We start from the raw sequence: 22,872 nt of genomic DNA, 5'->3' as shown, positions 1-22,872 counted from the left end.
TTATTGGAACTCAAATTGACTTGGTAAGCTCAGTGACTCTTGACCTACATACACAGTTGAATCTAAGTATGAGAAATAGTATTTAAGGGGGTCAATTGTAAGTTTCCTTCCTGTCTCAAAACAACTCTCTAATGACCTGAAGACAAAGATCGTTCACCATCATGGTTTATGGGAAGGACAGTGGCGTACCTAGGGCTTTTGGCACCCGGTGCTGGGTATTAAAAGACCCCCGGGAAAATGGGCGTGGCCACAACATGCGGCGAAAAATGGGCGTGGTCATGACCAGATGAGGACGGAGCTAATTGTAATTTAAGGTATTAGCTAGTGTAGTTGCCCCAGTATAGCTAGTACACCTGCCCCCAGTATAGCTAGTACACTTGCCCCCAATATAGCTAGTACACTTGCCCCCAGTATAGTTGCCCCAGTAAAGCTAGTATAGTTGCCCCCAGTATAGCTAGTATAGTTGCCCCCAGAAAAGCTAGTATAGTTGCCCCAGTGATATAGTTGCCCCCAGTATAGCTAGTATAGTTGCCCCCAGTATAGCTAGTATAGTTGCCCCGAGTATAGCTAGTATAGTTGCCCCGAGTATAGCTAGTATAGTTGCCCCCAGTATAGTTGCCCCAGTAAAGCTAGTATAATTGCCCCCAGTATAGCTAGTATAGATGCCCCAGTAGTATAGTTGCCCCCGGTATGGGGGAAGCTTGGAAGGAGGGGTGGCAGGGAGGGGGGTCAGACCCACCACCTCCCTCACCTGGGCCCCCTTCTTCTTGCTCTTCCCCCCTCCTAATCAGCAGCAGCTTTAGATAAGCGGGCAGGAGCGGGCGGAGAGGACTTACCTACTTCCTGGAGATGGCGCACACGTCATCCTCACGTGACGCTGGTCTCCGACTTCTCTGTCACTCACTGCACTTCTGCTAATCAGGAAGCACATTGGGCGGTGGAGAAGGCGGAGAGCAGCGTCACGTGACGATGACGCTGTGCGCCATCGCCTGGAACGCAGGAAGCAGGTGAGTAAGTCCTCTCCGGCCGCTCCTGCCGCATATCTAAAGCTGCTACTAATTAGTAGGGGGGAAGCGCAAGAAGGAGGGGACCCAGGTGAGGGAGGTGGGGGGTCCGTCCCCCCTCCCCGCCGCTTTCCCCACCACCCCTCCATTCTGTGTTGCTTCCCCCTCTGTGGGAGGCCTTCATGACACCCCCTGGGGCAACCGACACCCGGAGCGGGGCGCCCCCTGCCGCCCCATGGTAGGAACGCCACTGGAGAAGGATACAGAAAGCTGTCTCAGAGATTTCAGATGTCTGTTTCCACAGTTAGGAACATATTGAGGAAATGGAAGACCACAGGCTTGGTTCAAGTTAAGGCTTGAAGGGGCAGACCAAGAAAAATCTCAGATAGACAGAAGCGACGAATGGTGAGAACAGTCAGAGTCAACCCACAGACCAGCACCAAAGACCTACAACATCATCTTGCTGCAGATGGAGTCACTGTGCATAGTTCCAACCATTCGGCGCACTTTACACAAGGAGATGCTGTATGCGAGAGTGATGCAGAGGAAGCCCACAGCACAAATAGAGCCGCTTGAGGTATGCTAAAGCACATTTGGACAAGCCAGCTTCATTTTGGAATAAGGTGCTGTGAACTGATGAGTTATTTGGGCATAACAAGGGGCGTTATGCATGGATGAAAAAGAACACAGCATTCCAAGAAAAACACCTGCTACCTACAGTAAAATATGGTGGTGGTTCCATCATGCTGTGGGGCTGTGTGGCCAGTGCAGGGACTGAGAATCTTGTCAAAGTTGAGGGACGCATGGATACCACTCAGTATCAGCAGATTCTGGAGACCAATATCCAGGAATCAGTGACAAAGCTGAAGCTGTGCCAAGGCTGGATCTTTCAACAAGACAACGACCCTAAACACTGTTAAAAATCCACTAAGGCATCCACGCAGAGTTCAACGTTTTGTGGTGCCCAAATTTATGCACCTGCCTAATTTTGTTTAAACAATTATTGCACACCTTCTGTAAATCCAATAAACTTCATTTCACTTCTCAAATATCACTGTGTGTGTCAGCTATATGATATATTTAACTGACATTTTTTTATTGTAACAACCAACAATTTATACAGGTAAATCATGATTATTAACAAGGTTGCCCAAACTTTCGCATCCCACTGTATTGCTGTTTATTCACAATACAACAGACCAGCAAAGTGACCCCCGGAATGGTACCAACATTTCTATCAGTTACACTCTTAACCCTTTCCAATCCTATGTCAGACATTGACTTCAATTCAAAAAGCATTACCACATGGCATGCGGTAATCAGTGGCGTAACTAAGGAGCTTTGGGCCACAGGGCAAGTTTTTCATGGGGCCCCAAGCACACTTTTGATATAGAGCTCCAAAACAGAAAACAGTTTGTTAAGAATTACCACTATTCAATACATGTATAGAGGTGTTCATTACCAGCATAGCATTAATAGCTCCCTCTGCATCCAGTATTGCTACGCCACTGGAGGTAATGCAGAAAACAGCTAATTGTACCAAACATAAAAAAAACGAAACTTTTTACCAATCTTCTAAATTTTCTCCTAGGTGAATTTTCACATCTTATCAATAAAATGCCCTTTAAAGTGACCCACAACAGTGACTTAAATTAAAAGGTTTCACTTACCTGGGGCTTCCTCCAGCCCACCGTAGGCCGCGAGGTCCCCCGGCATCCTCCTGGCTCCTCTCCATGTCCCTCCGGTGGCTTCCGTTACCGGCGACACCCAGGCTCTTCCTGTATCCTGACGCTCGTCGTCATCACGCCGGCTGCTACGCGTCATCGCGGCGGACAGTGTGACAGGTGTGCGCATGCGCGATTGAGCGTTACAAAACCGCACATGCGCAGACCTGTCACGCCAGCCAGCGTGACGATGCGTAGAGGCCGACGTGATGACAACAAGCGTCAGGATGCAGGAAGAGCCGGCCAAACACTTGGCCTGGGTGTCGCCGGGAACAGGGGCCGCTGGAGGGACACAGGGAGGAACCAGGAGGATGCCGGGGGGACCTCACCACCTACGGTGGGCTGGAGGAAGCCCCAGGTAAGTGAAATCTTTTAATTTAAGTCACTGCTCAGGGTCACTTTAAGCCACCAGCAACCAAGAAAATAGTCAGAATAATTTTGACAGTACTTTTTCGCCTTCTTTTTGCTACTTTTTCAGTTGCAGAGTGCTGAAAAGTTTTTTAAACAGAATATGAAAAATTAGCTCCAAGAAGAAAACTTCAGAGAAAAAGTGAATTGGGTCAGGCCCAAGGTGGGGATGAGCCCTTTGCCCATGGGTTTTGGGGTAGAGGAGGTGGTCCTGCCACCCCTCTCTTCCAGATCCCCCTGTTGGGGGAGGGTTGTGTTGAGTTTAAAAAAATGTATTAAAACAAGGGAAAACAAAAAAATGTATATATATACATATACGTCCTGTTGCTGTGAAGTGCAGGGTAAGGATGAAGCAATGGCACACGATGTCCCAGGAGTGGTAAGAACAATGCTCTCGGCACTCAGCCAATGTAATCTGGCACTCTGAACCTCTCAGGGTCACTAAATTATTGGGAGAAGTGGCCTTGAGCGGCCATCTGGTGTGTGTACAATGGTCGGTGTGCGGAAAAGACATGACATTTCCCCAACTTGAGTCCACAGTCGTGTTGTGCTCTGGTTTTGGTGTGTGTACAAGCCTTAAGGCTGATAAAGTAAATAAAGACCTCAGCAATTAAAATCTGCTTCTTGTTTATGGACTGTAATCCTGCCAGAATGTAGATTCAATCACTCACATCATTCTTTTTTGCTCTGGTGCCACTTCAGCCCGCTCAGCTGTCTTAGTGACAGCTGAGCTCTGTACACTGCCAATTTCATTGGCTCCTGACCCTGTGATCACTGTAAGCCAGTCACAGGGATCACAGAATGAATTCTGGGAAAAATATGTCTTTGGTCCTTTCCTGCAGTTTGTCCTGGATTCCTAGCTATAGGTTCTGCCATTTTCCCTCCTTCCCTTCCATCTGTCCTTATTTATCCAAGGGAAGGCGTGAATGAAATCAAGTGTAACATCTCTAAACTGTTTGAAGTTCCTTGTTCTATTTCCCCACCCTCTGTTGATGAAAGCTTTTGTTTGCTCATTGCTACTGCTAATTACAACAGTCCTTATCTGCCTGCTCTTCCTGTGGACTGCAGGCCACAGAAGTAGGCTAATAAAAGCCTCTAACAAACATATAAATGTAAAAAAGAAGAGGTAGAATGGGATTTTTTTAAAATAATGAATCACATTGTTAGCATGCATTTTTAATGTGCTATTGAGATGCCCTGGGGTCCTAAAAATCTGCTCGGTTCACTGTAAGGGACCAGAGAGGTCCAGTACTTAAAGTAATCCTGAAGCCCCCACAAAAAATATAGATACTTACTGGTACTTTGTTAGTGGGACGCCTCTGGACAGTTCATAGGCTTCCCGTCTCTTCGATCACTGTATCTCCATGCGTGAGGGCCTTAATTCTGCTGGCTCTGTGCGGCATGCGTAGCACGGCCTCACTAGTGCAGGGCCAGCATTGTACAATAAAAAAAAAATAGAGAAGTAAACAAACAATGAGAAACCATCTCTTAAAATAGTAAATTCTTCACGATTTATGCCTTGTTATTGCTAACCAGAAAGAGAAACATAATAGCCTCTTCCGGGCAATAGCATTACCCAGAGGAAAGCCAGAGAGGAAGGCGAGGATGTTTTCAGAAGGGTTTCCTTGCATGGAAATCATAATGGAGGTTGGAGGAAGTAATGAGCTTATCAAGGTCTCATAATTGCTGCACAACAAAGAAGTTCACAGCGAAGAAGTTCAGTGATGTTTTCTCAAGACCCTCTCTCTCTCTCTCTCTCTCTCTCTCTCCCTCCTCTCTCTCTCTCTCTCTCTCTTCCATCCTCTGTTGTCAGCCAGTCAGGCCAGGGTTAATAATGCAGAGCTGACAGAAAGAAAGATAAACACAGCTGGGCTGATTAATAATGTGGACACTGGTGCGCTGAAACAAACATTCAAAGAAATGGGGGCTGGAAAGTAATGAGGCCCAAATAAAGACAAAGCCAAGAGATTAATACCATGGGCTTCATGCTTCCATTAATAAGCAACAACAATGGAGTTTATGATAAAGGTACGTACACACATTCTATCCCAAACGCAAGAATCACGTGTGTGTACATGTGTCTCTCTGTGAGCTCTTCTAAAGATCTGGAATGCTAGATCTTTAAAGCAACCCTGAAATTACCTTAAAACCTCTTAGATACCCTACAGTATATAGAGGGAAGGCTCCGGATCCCATAGAGTACTTCCAAAGATGGGTGTATCCATACATCTGAGTACTTCCAAAGATGGGTGCATCCATACATCTAAATACTTCCAAAGATGGTGTATCCTCCATACATCTAAGTACTTCCAAAGATGGGTGCAACCATACATCCGAGTAGATGGGTACAATCATACATCCGAGCATTTCCAAAGATGGGTGCAACCATACATCCGAGCATTTCCAAAGATGGGTGCAACCATACATCCGAGTACTTCCAAAGATGGGTGCAACCATACATCCGAGTACTTCCAAAGATGGGTGCATCCATACATCTGAGTACTTCCAAAGATGGGTGCATCCATACATCTGAGTACTTCCAAAAATGAGTGCCACTTACATCTGAGGGAAAATATAAACTGCAGCCCTTCGTCACTGTTAATGGCGGGGTTCTCAAACTTTGCACAGTTGGTCACTGGGTGACTGGGATTAATATTCAGGGTGGAGCCTACAACAGCCAATCAAAATTCATCTGTTAATTTTCAAGGGGAATATTGAAATTGCTGCCGTTTTTACACTGTTAATAGCAGATGCCTCAAACCTGGTACGGTTGGTCACTGGGTGACTGGGGTTCAAATTCAGAAGGGGTGGAGCTACAAACAGCCAATCAGATTTGTTTAATTTCATTGGGAATATACAAATTATTGTATAGGACCCCAAAGCTCATAAACTTAATTTATGAGCTTTGTAATTGAGTGACTGTATGTCAAGGTTAGAAAAAGTGGGTGGCGCCAACAACTACATTTTTTTACACGGGAAAATATAAACTGCAACCATTCTTGCACTGTTAATGGCAAGGTTCAAAAACTTGACAAGGTTGGCCACTGGGTGACTGGGATTAATATTCAGAAAGTGGGTGGAGCCTGCAACAGCCAATCAAAATTCACCTATTGATTTTCAAGGGAAATATTTACATTGCTACCATTCTTCTTCTTATTATTATTTAGTATTTATATAGCGCCAACATATTACGCAGCGCTGTACAGTGTATATATATATATATCACTTGTCACTAACTGTCCCTCAAAGGAGCTCACAATCTAATCCCTACCATTGCCATATGTCTATATTATGTAGTGTAAGTAATGTAGTCTAGGGCCAATTTTTAGGGGGAGCCAATTAACTTATCCGTATGTTTTTTGGAATGTGGGAGGAAATCAGAGTGCCCGGAGGAAACCCACACAGACACGGAGAGAACATACAAACTCTTTGCAGGTAGTGCCCTGGCTGGGATTTGAACCAGGGACCCAGCACTGCAAGGCGAGAGAGCTAACCACTACACCACCGTGCTGCTCTTACACTGTTAATGGCAGAGGCCTCAAACCTGATACAGTCAGTCATTGAGTGACTGTGGTCCAAATTCACTAAAGGGGGTGGAACCACAAACAGCCAATCAGATTTGTTAGATTGATTTCAGCCATTCTGTTATTGGCAGGGTTCTCAAACTTGCACAGTTGGTAACTGAATGACTGGGATTAATATTCGGGAAAGTGAGCGGAGCCTACAAATACCAATCAAAATTCACTTATTGATTTTCAAGGGGAATATTTACATTGCTGCCATTCTTACACGCTTAATGGCAGATGCCTCAAATTTGGTACAGTCAGTCACTGGGTGACTGGGGTTTAAATTCTGAAAAGGGGGCAGGCTACAAACAGCCAACCAGATTTGTTTAATTTCAATGGGAAAATGCAACTTATTGATGCCAAGGTCATTGGTTGGGAGTGAGGAGCGAGCGGAGGATTGCTAAGATTTCAAGAGCTGCCGTTTTATATTGTGACCTTAAAATTTACGGTTTCTGTTTATTGACCTGATGAAGCGGGTTGTGTCCCGTGTAACGCGTTGTCTACAGTTTAACCCCTTAATTTTAATAAAGACTCCCTTTTTTCACCTATGTGAGTCTTCTGATGAAGTAAGATACCTCTTTTTATTTTTATTTGATTTGATTTTCCTATATTGGCTTCTGATAAGTTTCAAGGGCGCCTCCACCGATTTGCCTCCATATCCCTCACCTCTTTGAGGTGCTACTATACTACTGGGGAGACCATCCACCAGTATATAGGACCATAGGAGGAGAGTGACCGCCTGGTCCCAGAGTGTTCCAGAATACCAAGTGGAAACAGTGTTTTTTCCGCATGCGATTGTCATTGGTTGCATCAGGGCAACCCGCCTTTGTGAGTATTCATTACCCACATCATCATATAATCCACTTGTTCTAATGATGCTGCACCATAAGGGAATCTGGTCTCATCCTTCCCCTAGGCCTAAGACGTTCTCCTCCATAGTGTGGTGACTGTCAAGGACCTTCCAAGAAACGTATTCCAAAGCTCAAACTTGGTCATTGAGTGACTATATGTCAAGGTTAAAAACAGTGGGTGGAGCCAAAAATAACTAACTTTTTACATGGGAAAATATAAACTGCTGCCATTCTTACACTGTCAATGGCAGGGTTCTCAAACTTGACACAGTTGGTTACTGGGTGACTGGGATTCATATTGAGAAAAGTAGGTGGAGCCTACAAAAGCTAATAAAAATGTACCTATTGATGTTTAAGGGGAATATTGAAACTGCTGCCATTATTACACTGTTAATGTCAGAGGCCTCAAACCTGCTACAGTCGGTCATTAAGAGACTGGGGTTCAAATTTACTAAAGGGGTGGAGTCACAAACAGCCAATCATATTTATTTGCTGGATAAACTGCTTCCATTCACACAATTTTGATGCCAGGAACCTGAAAGATCACAAAATTGGTAATTGAATGACTGACTGGGTGTCAAGGTTACAAAAGCTGGGTGGAGTCAAGAACAGATTTCCCGGGGAAAATGTAAACTGCAACCCTTCTTCACTGTTAATGGCAGGGTTCTCAAACTTTGCACAGTTAGTTACTGGGTGACTGGGATTAATATTTAGAAAAGTGGGTGGAGCCTTAAAAAGCCAAAATTCACCTGTTTATTTTCAAGGGGAATAACCAAATTGCTGCCATTCTTGCACTGTTAATGGCACAAGCCTCAAACCTAGTACACTGGGGTTCAAATTCAGAAAAGGGGGTGGAGCCACAAACAGCCAATCAGATTTGTTTAATTTCACTGAGAAAATACAAATTATTGATGCCAAGGACACGAAAGCTCACAAACTTGGTCATTGAGTTACTGTGTGTCAAGGTTACAAAAAGTGGGCAGAGCTAAAAACAGGGTTCTCAAACTTTGCTCAGCTGGTCACTGGGTGACTGAGATTAATATTCAGGGAAGTGGGTGGAGCCTACAACATCCAATCAAAATTCACCTGTTGATTTTCAAGGGGAATATTTAAATTGCTGCCATTTTTACACTGTTAATAGCAGATGCCTCAAACCTGTTACAGTTGGTCATTGGGTGATTGGGGTTCAAATACTGGAGAGGGGCAGAGTCACAAACAGCCAATCTGATTTCTTTACTTTCTATGGGTATACCCATAGAAAGTAAAGAAATCAGATTGGCTGTTTGTGACTCTGCCCCTCTCCAGCATTTGTTGATGCCAAAGACCCCAAAGCTTACAAACTTGGTCACTGAGTGTTTGTGTGTTAGGGTTTTAAAAAGTGGGCAGAGCCAACACCAGCCAACTCCATACCTGGGCAACGCCAGGTCATCAGCTAGTGGGCTATAAAATAGATGCTTATTGGATGAGTAAGCGTATTTCTTCAGAGATATCGTTACGCTACGAATACCCTGATCTATCATCCTAATTGCGTTCTCTAGCAGCAGGAATTAGACCTTTTATTCCCTTTTATTTTGATAAGCAAATGTCTTTGTCATTTTTACTTTTGTTTTTGCAAATATTTTTGTATATATTCTTTCTGAATTTGTTCCACTTTTTCTAATATTAAGACTTTACTTAATAAGTTAGTCTTCTGCGACTGCAGAGTGTTGTGTTACAAATCAGTGCAGTATTGTATGCTCGGTTGTTTCATTGCTACCCGTGTGAGATTGCATTGTGTGTGTGGAATTCCCCGAGTTGTAGCCTAAAGCCTTTGGGCTGACCCAAGATACATGAATGCCAGCCTGAGTGTGTGCAACTCGACAGCTGTGCATGAAATTGTCTCAATTGCCATAGACAGGGACAGATCTGCTTTCTATGCAGGAATCTGTGTGTGTATGGTGTCCAGGGACCAGAGGCGGGACAAGGTCCTCCAGCACCCAAGGCTGAGACACCAAAGTGCGCCCCTCCATCCCTGCCACCCCAGTCATCACACACTGATTACTATTAGACTAAGAGGCGCCACAGGGCCCACAACCTCCCTAACACCTTAAAATATAGTTATCTGGGTTGCAGTCACTGCTATGTATCCCCTTTTCTTATTTCTTTCTGCTTCAAACACAATTAGGAATGACAGCTGAATGAATTGTGCTCCCCCTCCTACACTGCGCCCTGAGGCTGGAGCCTCTCCAGCCTATGCCTCGGCCCGGCCCTGCCAGGGACGGATCTAGGGGGGGGGGGCAAGCGGGTCTCTTGCCCCAGGCGCAGTTTGTTGAATTCTTAAAAAGGCGGCAAAATTTGGATGGGGAATGGCAGTTTAGGCGCCTAAACGTGACCTTGCCCCAGGCGCAACTTGGGGCAACTTGGTCTAGATCCGTCCCTGATGGTGTCTATCAGACTCGTACACAGACGACTGCTAGTGGTATTATTATTATTTATTGTATTTATAAAGCACCAACATATTACGCAGTGCTGCACAATAGATAAATGGGTTAACCACTTAAGGACCGCAGCATTTCTGTATGTTCTGTGCTGCGTGGGCTCTCCAGCCCCCAGCACAGATCAGCCTCCAGGCAGGGCGATCAGACTTTCCCCCTTTTTCCCCACTAGGTGGATGTCCTGCTGGGGGGGTCTGATCGCCACCGGCTATATGTGTGTAGCGGGGGGGCTCTCCCTTTCCTTTCCTCCCCCTCCCTTTCATTTCCTCCCTCTCCTCTTCACTGTGGGCGGCACAGGACGGTGATCCGTCCTGTACCGCCTCTGATAGGCTTCAGCCTATCAGACGGCGGTGATCCCCGGCCAATCTGAGGACAGGGATCACCGATCTCCTTTACAGCGCCGTACGATGTAAACACAGGGGATTTATTCCCCGCGTGTTTACATTTAGCCTGTGAGCCGCAATCGGATGCTCACAGGCTGTTCACGGAGACTCCCTCCGTGAACTGACATGGAACGGCCGTTTCGATGGAAACACAGGAAGGATGTTCCTGGTCGTTAAGTGGTTAATATACAAAGTAGCACATGCAGGAAACTCACAACAAAAACAAGATCATGCAAATGATTTGATAACAGTAGTGTCATAGTGGTAGTTGAGCCTTGCAAAGTGTGGTTGAGGGCAACGGCCTTGTGAAGGCTGCTCATGCTTTCGATTTGGTCAAAAACCGTCAGGACCCGTCTCAGCAGGCGTGGGCGCGGGACAACCCTAAAGCACCAGGGTGGCTTACTGATGCCTGAATAGTGGCGGCTCTCAAGAAGATTTGAGTCCGATAGGAATAAAGCACTACAGAAATGTTAGCATTACATATTATTTTCATAGCAGTTTGAGGATTGAGGAGTGGTCACACCTTATGTTACTACAATGTGAGTGTTGAGCAACAACACTGAAGCCTTGCCAGCATCATCTCCCCCCTCTTCCTCTCAGAGACAATGGTAAGCTGTATGCTGGAGTGGGAAAGTGAGAATTCCTGGCAATATACATTCCAACCAAGTGTGAAAATGTGTTTTTTAAAGGCCTAGGAGTCTATCGGTAAGATAAGGGAAGATCATCCAGTTTTCATCTCAGTCACAGATATCTCAATGCTGTGAGAATCTAATAACAAAATGGTATGTTCTCAGCTCTCAGTTCAAAGGTTAGACTGACGATGTACATAAAACAAATAACCAATGACATAATTCCTGCTGTGAAAAGTGTGTGTTATGTTTGGCAGTGCTGTCTGTTTTGTTCCAGATAACCATAGGTAGATACCAGTAAACTGTGAACATGGCTGTGGAATATCCTGAGCAGAGTAAGGTCATCTACAAGGCAACATAGACAGATGCCTAAGGCCTAATGGATGTCCAAGTGCCTGATTGACATCTCTGAGCTCATTTCCTCACTTCCCATTACCAATACGACCAGCTGGCTATCAGAGGTCGTCAGAGCTTCTCTCTTGCCTGAGACCTTATTTCGGCTTAATCTATCTCTTCCTCTGGTCTCAGGCCCAGATTCACCTCACAGGAGCCTATAGGCACAGATGCCCTAGTACCTTCAAATTTACCCTCCATGAACCTACAAACCCCCGCCGAACCGAACCGCAAGTGTGCTGGCTGTCTCAGCTTTCACTTCTCCCTTACTTACCTTGCTCATGGTGATACCATTTATTGGCTAACTTAGAGATGGATAAACGGAGCTGGGAAAAAAGGGCGCATGCCGCTAGTGGACAAAAAGGGCGCCGCCATTCACTCCCATAATAAATAGCGTTTAATGGGCGCCGGGTAGGAAAAAAGGGCGCCGGAGCTAAATAAAGTTTATAAACGGCGCCAGGAGCTAAATAAAGTTTACAATCGGCGCCCGGAGCTGTTTAATGATTTATAACTGAACTTGTGGTGATTTACGTTTATAAAATGCACCCGTGCCGAATAACGTTTATGAAAATACTAAACATATTTATCTTATTTAAATAATTAAAACATTATTTAAAGTTTTATCCCTTACTGTTTGTAAAACATTATTATTCACAAAATAAAGCGATCAGTACGTAACGTAAATTGCAAAATATTTTTTTAATCCACAATTAGTAAAACATAATTATCCACATAATAAAGGGGGGTCTTAGGTTTAGGCACCAACAGGGGGGTCTTAGGTTTAGGCACCAACAGGGGGGTCTTAGGTTTAGGCATTAACAGGGGGGTCTTAGGTTTAGGCACCAACAGGGGGGTCTTAGGTTTAGGCATTAACAGGGGGGTCTTAGGTTTAGGCACCAACAGGGGGGTCTTAGGTTTAGGCACCAACAGGGGGGTCTTAGGTTTAGGCATTAACAGGGGGGTCTTAGGTTTAGGCACCAACAGGGGGGTCTTAGGTTTAGGCACCAACAGGGGGGTCTTAGGTTTAGGCACCAACAGGGGGGTCTTAGGTTTAGGCACCAACAGGGGGGTCTTAGGTTTAGGCACCAACAGGGGGGTCTAGGGGTTAGGGGTAGGTACAGGGAGGGTTACTTAGGCACCAACAGGGGGGGTCTTAGGTTTAGGCACCAACAGGGGGGTCTTAGGTTTAGGCACCAACAGGGGAGTCTAGGGGTTAGGGATAGGTACAGGTAGGGTTCTGTGTAAGAGTAGGCTTAGGTATAGTTTTAGTAAAATTTTAGTAATAATTACTAATGTATTACAACACTTATTACGAACGTAGTTATATTTATATCATCTTTATAAACAATATTTTCAGATTTTATTATAAGAACAAACCATAAATGACTGTTATTCACAATAATATACAATTATAACAATTAAACATATATTATTGGTTTTTTTATAAACGTAATTATAAGTTTAACTTTTGAAACAGGGAAGATTAACGTTTTCACAATTTCCGATTTCATAAACATTATTTAATGATTTATAATTTTGTTAAACATTATTTGTAAACGAAATATAGCACACTATATTTATAAACCCTATTAATGATTAATTATTATTTAGAGTTTACACCCCGCGCCCTTTTTGTCCAGGCGCCCTTTTTGTACGTACGCGGATAAACAGTGAGCTTTCGACTTATAAAAAGCCTTTGTCGGAATGGTTCCTGACCAAAACCGAAAAGCACGGCTTTTGGTCAGGAACCAGTCCGACGAAGGCTTTTTATAAGTCGAAAGCTCACTGTTTATCCATCTCTAAGTTAGCCAATATATTGTATCATCCTGATTCAAAACTTCTTGCTTTTACTCATGGCTAACATGGTACAACACTCTACTGCTTTTACCTTGCTCATCATAGGGGCTACAGGTCCCCCTTAGTATTAGGTAGCTAAGAACCTCAGTATTAAGAAGCTAGATGTGCCACCAAGTATTAGGTTGCTAGAGGAACCTTAGTATTAAGTAGCTAGAGGTGCACCTGACTGAAGGTACAGTAGATCTCATCAGTGGAATGCCAAGAGCAGGGTGAGTAACATCTCATTCACACGCTCATCAGGACTCTGCATAGGGAAGGGAGGGAGGCACTTGGGGAGTGAACCGTCTTTCCATCATTAGGCGCCTGGAGGCACATGCCTACAGTGCCTTTTGGTAAATTCGAGTTTGTACTTTCCAGCACCCAAGGCCAATCAACAGGTTGTTTTTTGTCATGAGCACATGCACTTTTTTACAAATCTATAACAGGAAAAATGCGTGCCTTCCAAGCCTGAGCGAAAATGCTATGCATTTTTAGACGTGCATAACAACACTATTGTTATTGATGAAGTATAAGGGCCTGTATACAATGCTACACTTGCGCTGCTTTTTTAAAATCGCATGCGATTTTTAAATCGCAAAGGTTTCATGAAAACAGAAAAAACGCATAGCACCAGTGTGTACAGGTCTTAAAGAGACTCTGTAACAAATTTTTCAGCCTTAGTTCTTCTATCCTATAAGTTCCTATGCCTGTTCTAATCTGCTCTGGCTTACTGCAGTCTTTCCTAACTGCACTGTCTCTGTAATAAATCAATGTATCTTTCCTCTGTCCTGTTTGTCGGGCTAAGGCTTGATTGTGTGGAATGTGCAGGGCTGCTTGTGATTGGTAGAAGCGATACACACCCTCTGCAGGCCCCCTGCACACTCTGAATGACTCACACACTATGCTTAGCTGAGCCTATTAGAAGCTGGTTAGTTTGTTTGTGAACACTGCCTAAAACTGTTAATTACAAGCCAGGATTGCAGCAGAGAGTGGCAGAAACAGCACAGAGGGGCACAGGAGAAAATAATGAATAGAATGGTATGCTTTTTATTGTAAGAATATTAGAGTACAGATTCTCTTTAAGGATTTTCATTATTTTTCAAAAGATCTTGCGATTAAAAAAAACACATGCAGTTTTAAAAGCACAGCGCAAGTGTAGCAGTGTGTACAGGCCCTAAGGGTGCATTCACACTTGTCATTGTGATTTTATAATTAATTATCTGCTATAACTTTCTGTCCCTCCCTTCTATTTCTTCTAGGTTTGTTGAGCACATGCTTGTTTTTATGGAGGTGTTGCTATTACTGACTTTTTTTTATCTATGCAAATGATGGTATTTAAAAAACGCATGCATGGAATTTGTTATTCACTTTGTGTCTTGAAATTCGTAATACATTTTATTTATCATGATACATTTGTCACTGAAATTACCAATTCTGTATTTGGTATAATGGCGTACACCATTGTTTGCGTTATTATGTATGCCATGTTTGTTTCTTACTTTGTACAGCACCGCGGAATATGTTGGCGCTTTACAAATCAATTTTAATAATAATGCATGTAGGCTGTTTTTATCCATGCAGAAAATTTGCATTAAAACGCACTCGTCTTAAAGGGGCCTGAAGGCCGTACACACACCAGATGGTGCTTGGCCAAGGTGGTCAATAATGACCGCCTCTGCCAAGAATCCAACATGTGTATGACAGCCCCTGATGCCCCCTGGCCACTCGGCCAGAGATCCATCCTGGTGGATCACTTTGGCTGAGTGATGGGAGATATCATTGTCCTCCCCCCACTTATCCTTCCCCTCCCCCGCACGACATCACTCCCACACTGATACGCCCCCTGCATAGAGTAGAGCATGTTGCTCGCTTGCACAGCCTCGCCCCTACAATGTTGTCTGAGGGATCTGGTCCCAATCTCTGTCGGGCAACATTGATTGTGAGGATTTACAGGCTTTAATGGTCTTGGAGTGAAATAGGTAAAATGGATAATCTCACGTATCCTCAGGCCGGTTTTACACCTGGCCATTGAATTGTGATGCTCCGCCCCCATCGCATCGCACCACAAGCGCACAAAATGACATTCATATGACCTTGCGGCAGAGTGTGCCAACACGGTCACAGGCATAGCGCGGCCCCCTGCAAACCTTTTACCTCCCCTTGCCCAGTGACATACTCCCTGCTGGACAGGAAGTGCTTCACTGGGATTCCCAGGTTTTCACATCGTATACGCGTTTTCCCCCGCATGTGTGCGTCAATGCCGCCGCCAACATATTTAAAATCCCTGCGTTGCCCATTGATTTACATGACTTCTGCTGCCTTGCCGCAGATGTCCAATGGTAACGTGCTGTTGACTTTACGGAGAGCCAGTGTGGTAAAACAGTGTAATGCAACGCACATTTGCAAGGCAAGTGTAAGGGCTCAGACACACTATAAGTGCTTTTCTGAGCGCTGTTTGGCCATCAGAACTTTCTGAGAGCTTTTTAAAAAATTATGCCAGTAAAATCACAGTAAAATTGTGCGATCTTACCACAATAACGATTTTACTGCAATTTTAATGTAAGGTCTTGTTCACATTATAAATCACCAACGCTATCGCAAGCGCTGAGCGATTTATTGAAAGTTTTGTAAGTGCTTTTTTCTGCGCTTTACACTTAGAAAAGCGCTTTTATAAGCGCTTTTGCAGAGCGATTTATATTGACTGACATCAGGAAGTGGTAGGAGAACAGAGGCGCCAGCAGAATAAAAGTGGATAAAAACTTTAAAATTTGCTGGGAGGAAGCGGTGGACTTACCTCCATAAAGCAGACACGAAAGACTGTCTGAATAGTAGTCACATTTATTAATTAGTACCCCAAAACAGTGCACTGAGGCGCTACACTGGCTATGGCTGAAATTCTGTCTTGTCCCCATGTTTATTGCCTGATGAAGCGGGCTGGGCCTGCGAAACGCGTTGCACTGTTTTGGGGTACTATTTAATAAATATGACTACTATTCAGACAGTCTTTCGTGTCTGCTTTATGGAGGTAAGTCCACCGCTTCCTCCCAGCAAATTTTAAAGTTTTTATCCACTTTTATCCTGCTGGCGCCTCTGTTCTCCTACTGCTATACCGTGTCCACCCCTGGTGGAGGGGTGATCTACCCCCTTTCGCATCTACAGAGAGCGACTTCTTATCCCTGAGTGAGGACAGGTCTAATCTCCTCACCTGCCTATACAGTGGTTGCCTCTGTGGTAACCCACGTTTGTGAGTATAATTTTCTCACGATAACCTTTACTTCATTTCTGCTTAACATACTACACTATATTGGGCTCTCGGTTTCTCTACACTTGACGTCAGGAAGTGAACTCTTTCACCCGGAAAAGAATAAATATAATGTATTTATTCTTAAAACACTCGTGAAATCGCTATATAAAGCGCTTTTTCAAGCGCTTTGCGATGTCCCTATACCTTCCATTGAGCCAAAGCGCTCAGAAAATGGTACAGGCAGCTCTTTTGAAAGCGGAAAGAAATCGAAACGCTTATTTGTGAACACTCTCTCATAGGGAATCAATGCACAACCGATTTTGGGGAAATTTCTAAAATCGCCAGCGCTTACAAAAACCCACAAGCGCTCATAGGGGTAGATTAACTAAACCGTGATAACTCATATCATGGCCGTGCTAGCGAAATTTTGCGATTGCGCATGAAAAACACAAACACGCATGCGAAAACGCTAGCACGCCCGTGATCTGAGTTATCACGGTTTAGTTAATCTAGCCCACAGTGTGAACAAGCCCTAAGTCAATGATTTTTAGAAAGCTCTCAGAAAGCTCTGATGGCCCAAAAATACTCAGAAAAGCACTTTTAGGGCTTGAACCACTAAACCGTGTTAACTCAAATATCACACCTTATCAAAGATATCACACCTTATCACAGTTAACGCGCCTTATCAGAGTAGCATAGAGAGCCCTACAAACTTATGCCTGCTAATTGGCAATGGCACTCGTCCTGCCCCAAGCCCCTGCGGGTTCGTATCGCTCACTATGCTACTCTGATAAGGCATGTTAACTTTGATAAGGTGTGATATCTTTGATAAGGTGTGATATTTGAGTTATCATGGTTTAGTGAATCAAGCCCATCGTGTGTCTGAGCCCTAAAAAGGGCTGCCTCAGAGATAAAAGAAAACAGCAGAGCATTTACTTCTTGGTTCACACTATTCCCAAGCTACATGTGTGTGCAGGAAGCTGCCCCGAGCAGTTTTCACACTATTCCCAAGCTACATGTGTGTGCAGGAAGCTGCCTCGAGCGGAGTTTTCAGACTATTCCCAAGTTACATGTGTGTGCAGGAAGCTGCCCCGAGCAGTTTTCACATTATTCCCAAGCTAAATGTGTGTGCAGGAAGCTGCCTCGAGCGGAGTTTTCAGACTATTCCCAAGCTACATGTGTGTGCAGGAAGCTGCCCCGAGCAGAGTTTACATATGGTGCAATACGCAGCAGCCGCAGGGGAAGCTGGCACAGCTCAGGGGATTACAGAGCGGTAAGAGAATGTTATACATAGCGTGCTGATTGCTTCCAATCTGTTCCAAGGAAGAGGTGAGAATTAAAGTGAGCTAATATGAAATTCCAAGGAAGGGAGAGTCGACGTCCAGTTCCTGGAAATGGCATTGCGTTACTTTCATCCTCTTCGTGTCATGGGGATGGCTGTTCAGGCAGAGGGAAATTTCCCAGTTTCACAATCCATTGTCAGACACAGTGGCGCACTGTTTAGAATAGGGAACTGCGGAATCACGAGATGGGCTTTGACAGGCTGGGTGATTTCATCCCACCACGGGACTCGAGAGGGTGTGACAGGAATAAACACATGCAATGGGGCTCGTTTGCTGAGGTTGGAGAACACCAGAGAAGATTAGAGATTCTGTAAACCTGGAGTGGATAAAAAAACAAAAAAACAGACCTGGTATTAAAGTGTACCAGAGACGAGCGAGCGTTCTTAAAGATTTTTGCTTGCCCTCCAGCCCCATAAGCAGGGATGCATCTATTTATATATGTGTTTTTGTTTCTGAGATAGTATGGCTGACGGCTCCTCTTTAAAGGGAACTTGAGGAAACCTTAAGTAAAAAAAAAATACAAACTAACATAAGAAGAGGAAAACCTCTGGATTCTATAGAGCAGGGATGTCAAACTGGTCCTTCGAGGGCCGAAGTCCTCACACATTTTTGACACAGCTCAAATTAATTGATGGGTCTGAATCAGGAAAGGTGCGGTCCATCAGGTAGAACACATTCCTCTCTTTCTCAGTCCATCCTAAACACTGGCATGGTTTTTGCCCTACAGGCCTGGAGTTCAACACCTGTGCTATAGAGGCTTCCTGTCTCCATAGTAACATAGTTTGGTTGAACAAAAAATCCAATAATGATAATAGGTTGTCCAATCACTCAACGGCTATTCATACCTCTTAGTACAAGGGTGTCAACCAGTGAGAACCCCGGACTAGTAGGGTAAAGGTAAGTATCAAACAATGGAGATGACCGGGTCTCAACCTGGATTTTATGGCTATAAAAGCTCAATTTTTTTGTATCACAGTACTGTGATAAAATAAAACTGACCTTTTATAGCCATTAAATCCAGGTGGAGACCCGGTCACTTCCATTGTTTGAAAAAAGACATCTGTCCATCAAATTCAACCAGGAAGGAAAAAAAACACTATTCTGAAACCACACATATATCCCCCAGTTGATCCATGGGAGTACGAAAAACCTTACAAGGCCTGGGCCAAATAGCCTTACCAAACACTGGATCCACTAGGCCTGTGCCAATTAGCCTTACCAAACACTAGGTCCACTAGGCTACTGAATAGCCCAAAAAGGGACCTAAAACATAATTGCCTTTATTAGTAAAAGAAATATGCGTGTATACCAATCGCACTAGGAGAAAGAGAGACTGAGAGGGTCTTTGTTTATCCTCCCCCCCCCCCTCCAAACAGTGTTTCATGGAGCGGGGTACAACTATCTCCCAGGTCCCTTTAAGGATACCTCGCACTTTAAAACATACAAAATCTCGCCGGTGTAATGCTTGGGGGGTATACTTTCTGAGTCAGTGTGTATGCTCAACACTATGTAGCTGGGTAATGGAAGAGGCTACACAGGTGGCCACAGGAGTAATGAACAAGCACTCAACAGCACATGACTCCACACCGCTGCAATCGTGGGGACCAGACCAATACAGAGGGAGGTATTGGACTACATAAAGCCGAAGAAGGCCCAGGGAAGTTGCCTGCTCTAGTGAGGAAGTAGGAGAGAGGTTTAAGAGTGGGACACTCTTGTTGTGGTTAAGGCAAGGGCTCCAACACAATAAGCACTACTGATGCTAACCATAGAGGCAAAGGGGGCAATTGCCTCAGGGCCCCAGAGCCTGTAGGGGCACACCAAGGTGCCTCCCCCTCCCCTCCAGCCTTAGTACCATCCTCTGCCCCTCTCTGTTCACATTATGATCAGTGGCGTAGCAAAGGAGCTGTGGGCCCCGATGCAAGTTTTACATTGGGGCCTCTCCAAGCACTCTATACATAACAATTGATACAGCGCACCAAAACCTGCCAATGGCAACTACAGTGTCAGAGGTGCAAGAAGAGGGTGGGGAACAGTTTGTTAATAATTACCACTATTCAAAGTATCTATAGAAGTGATTATTATGAGCACAGGACCAATATAGAGCTAATTCTGTAGTTGAGGGAGGGCCCTTCGGGGCCCCTCTGGCCCAAGGGCCCCGATGCGGTTGCTACCGCTGCACCCCCTATTGCTGCGCCCCTGATTATGATATCAATGTCTTTCATTGCCTGTCCACCCTCTCCTGAGTACAACTTGTGATGGGGAGATGGGTGGGTTTGACAGAACACTTGGGCAGACAGAGGCCGAGGCTGTCACTGCATTCAGGCTAAGGGACATCTGCTTAAAAAAAAAAAAGTAATTTTCAACATTTTTAATTCATGCTTCAGAGTAATAATACAAAACTTGGGCAAACATTTTTTTTTTCAGTTCGGTAGGTTTTGCCCATTTGAGGTTTACTGTAAACATACTGGTAAGTTTACTATTGTCCTCCCAAATAATACAGTGATGGACAGTGATATGCTTTATGTTGCTAAACTAGTGAAAGGGCTGAGGTTTTCTGGCTCTCTTGAGGTATTTTGGGTTGCATAATATTTGTTTACATCATGCAGTGCAAAGACACCATTGCTAAGATAATAGAATCCTGCGGATTTCCCAGCCTTGTTTTTATTGAAAAGGCTGTATAACTTGAAGCCAGGCCATCAAGGAAAAACACTTTTGACCCTCTACTAACTGCCTTTAACAACTCAGAGCAAACAGGAGGCATATACATGTCATGTATTTCTATCTTCCCTACAAACAGGACATTTATTTGTGTCCTGTCATTCTACCGCTACTGTGCACAAGTGCAAGCTTACACGTACTCCGGTCCTCGCGCATGTGATCCCGTGCACACACGCATGCTCTCAGCTACTTCTAAGGCAGCAGTGATTGGTGCAAGAGAACATGTGTTCCCTGAGCCAATCCCGTGCCTTTTTTTATTTTTTATGAATGATCACTGTTACATCCAGTGACCATTCTCCACTTACAGCAATTGGACGTGAGACTCACATCCTTGTAGTTTGAAGTTAGGCGTTAGTGCTAGGCAGAAAATCAGTTCCAGTCTCAATCAGCACCACTGAGGGTAGGGAACTCAGACCTACATTGTTCTTCCTTTGTGTAATGGACTGGGTGTACTGGTTGATGGGGGAATTCAACTTTGGGAATGAAATCTCAGCTGATGTGAAATATTCCTTTTTTTTTCATCTAACAAACATTGCAAAAAATAAGCACTTCATTTGTTCAGAGGACCTTCCAACACTAGTTTATTTATTTAAGTATTGATATAGTGCCAACATATTACACAGCACTGCACAGAGTATATTGTCTTGTCACTAACTGTCCCTCAGAGGGGCTCACAATCTATTCCCTACCATAATCATATGTCTATGTATGTATCATGTAATGCATGTATCATAGTATAGGGCCAATTTTAGAGGGAAGCCAATTAACTTATCTGTATGTTTTTGGCATGCTGGAGGAAACCGAGGTGCCCGGAGGAAACCCACACAGACACGGGGAGAACATACAAACTCCTTGCAGATGTTGACCTGGCTGGGAATCGAACCAGTGCTGCAAGGCAAGAGCGCTAACCACTATGCCACTGTGCTTGCCTTCATCACATGACAGCTGGACTATTGTGATGCCCTCTATACAGGCCTTCCAAATAAAGACCTACACTGCATGCAAGTAGTACAGAATGCAGCCGCAAGGATCTTAAAGTAAACCTGTCCCCGTCATCCCTCTCCTGCCCCATAGAGCGGACCCAATCAGGCTCGGCTGTTTCCGCCAGAGACCATCCGAAAGCTACTACTGTGCCTGCGCGCACCCCTGACAAGCCCTTGTCGGCGGAATCTTTGGGGGTTCCCACTTCCCAGTGCTGGATCCCCTCTGGTGAGGAGAATGAGGGAAGCTTCTTTAGGCTCCAGAGGCTTCCCTCTTCTTAGGCAAGTATCTGTTTTTTTTACCTTAGGATCACCTTGTGTTCACTTTAACAAACCAACCCCGCCACTGCCACATAACACTGATCCTTCACTTACTCCTCTGGCTACTCATAAAATGAAATTTGCCTACTAACATTCAAACCTCTGCACAATTTAAGCTGGATGAAATTCCTGAAGGATTTGCTGCAATTGCATCACACCTACCCCAATCTCATATCATTAGGATCTAACTACTTGGTTACCCCAAGAGTCTACCTAAAAACCTTTGGAGGCAGAGTCTTCTGTCATGTTGCCCCTACCCTTTTGAATACCTTAACACACCCAGTCAGGACAGCTCCAACCCTGGAGGTGTTTAAATCCTAACTGAAAAGCCACCTGTTTAATCTAGCATTAATGAACACATAACTTTTTTCTCTGTAGCACTTAGGGATGGTTGGAAATGCCAAATTCCGATTCCGCGGTAATTCCGCATTCCGCCATAGCCAATTACCGATTCCGCTTTCCGCTACCAATTTCCGCATTCCGATGTGGAATTTCCGCCGGAAATTGCGGAAATTCCGCCCGACTTTAACATTGATTTTTCTCAAAAACTATAAGGTCTTTTTGAAAACTTTTTTTGCATCTTGTTCACCAGATTCTGCTTAATAAACCCTGAAAACTTGGTGTTTCTAGGTCTTACGGGGGCTTTGCTATTAACCGCTAAATTCGGCGGATTTTTACTGTAATGTAAATGCAGAAAATAGGCAGATGCAGATTTTCTGCATTTTACATTACAGTAAAAATCCGCCGACTTTAGCGGTTAATAGCAAAGCCCCCGTAAGTCCTAGAAACACCAAATCAGGGTTTATTAAACCGAATCTTGTGAACAAGATGCAAAAAAAGTTTTAAAAAAGACCTTATAGTTTTGGAGAAAATTGATGTTAAAGTCAGCGGAAATTTCCGCGATTTCCGGCGGAAATCCGCCTACCGCACTTGCATTACCGTTTTCAGCATTCCGATGCGGAAATGCAATTTCTGCGGAATCTAAATGAGCATCCCTA

General features: G+C 44.4%; 1 long non-coding RNA gene across 1 annotated transcript; it reads left to right on the top strand.

Moving 5' to 3' along the window:
• Positions 1 to 17,734: 17,734 nt before the first annotated feature.
• LOC137561008 (uncharacterized) lies at positions 17,735 to 21,589 on the top strand. Its single transcript, XR_011029854.1, has 2 exons — positions 17,735 to 17,785; positions 21,370 to 21,589. It is a non-coding gene; the product is annotated as an uncharacterized lncRNA (long non-coding RNA).
• The last annotated feature ends 1,283 nt before the right edge of the window (positions 21,590 to 22,872 follow it).

Source organism: Hyperolius riggenbachi, chromosome 3 (genome assembly GCF_040937935.1).
Source record: "Hyperolius riggenbachi isolate aHypRig1 chromosome 3, aHypRig1.pri, whole genome shotgun sequence".
NCBI lineage: Eukaryota > Metazoa > Chordata > Amphibia > Anura > Hyperoliidae > Hyperolius > Hyperolius riggenbachi.
This window is presented reverse-complemented; position numbering and strand designations above follow the sequence as displayed.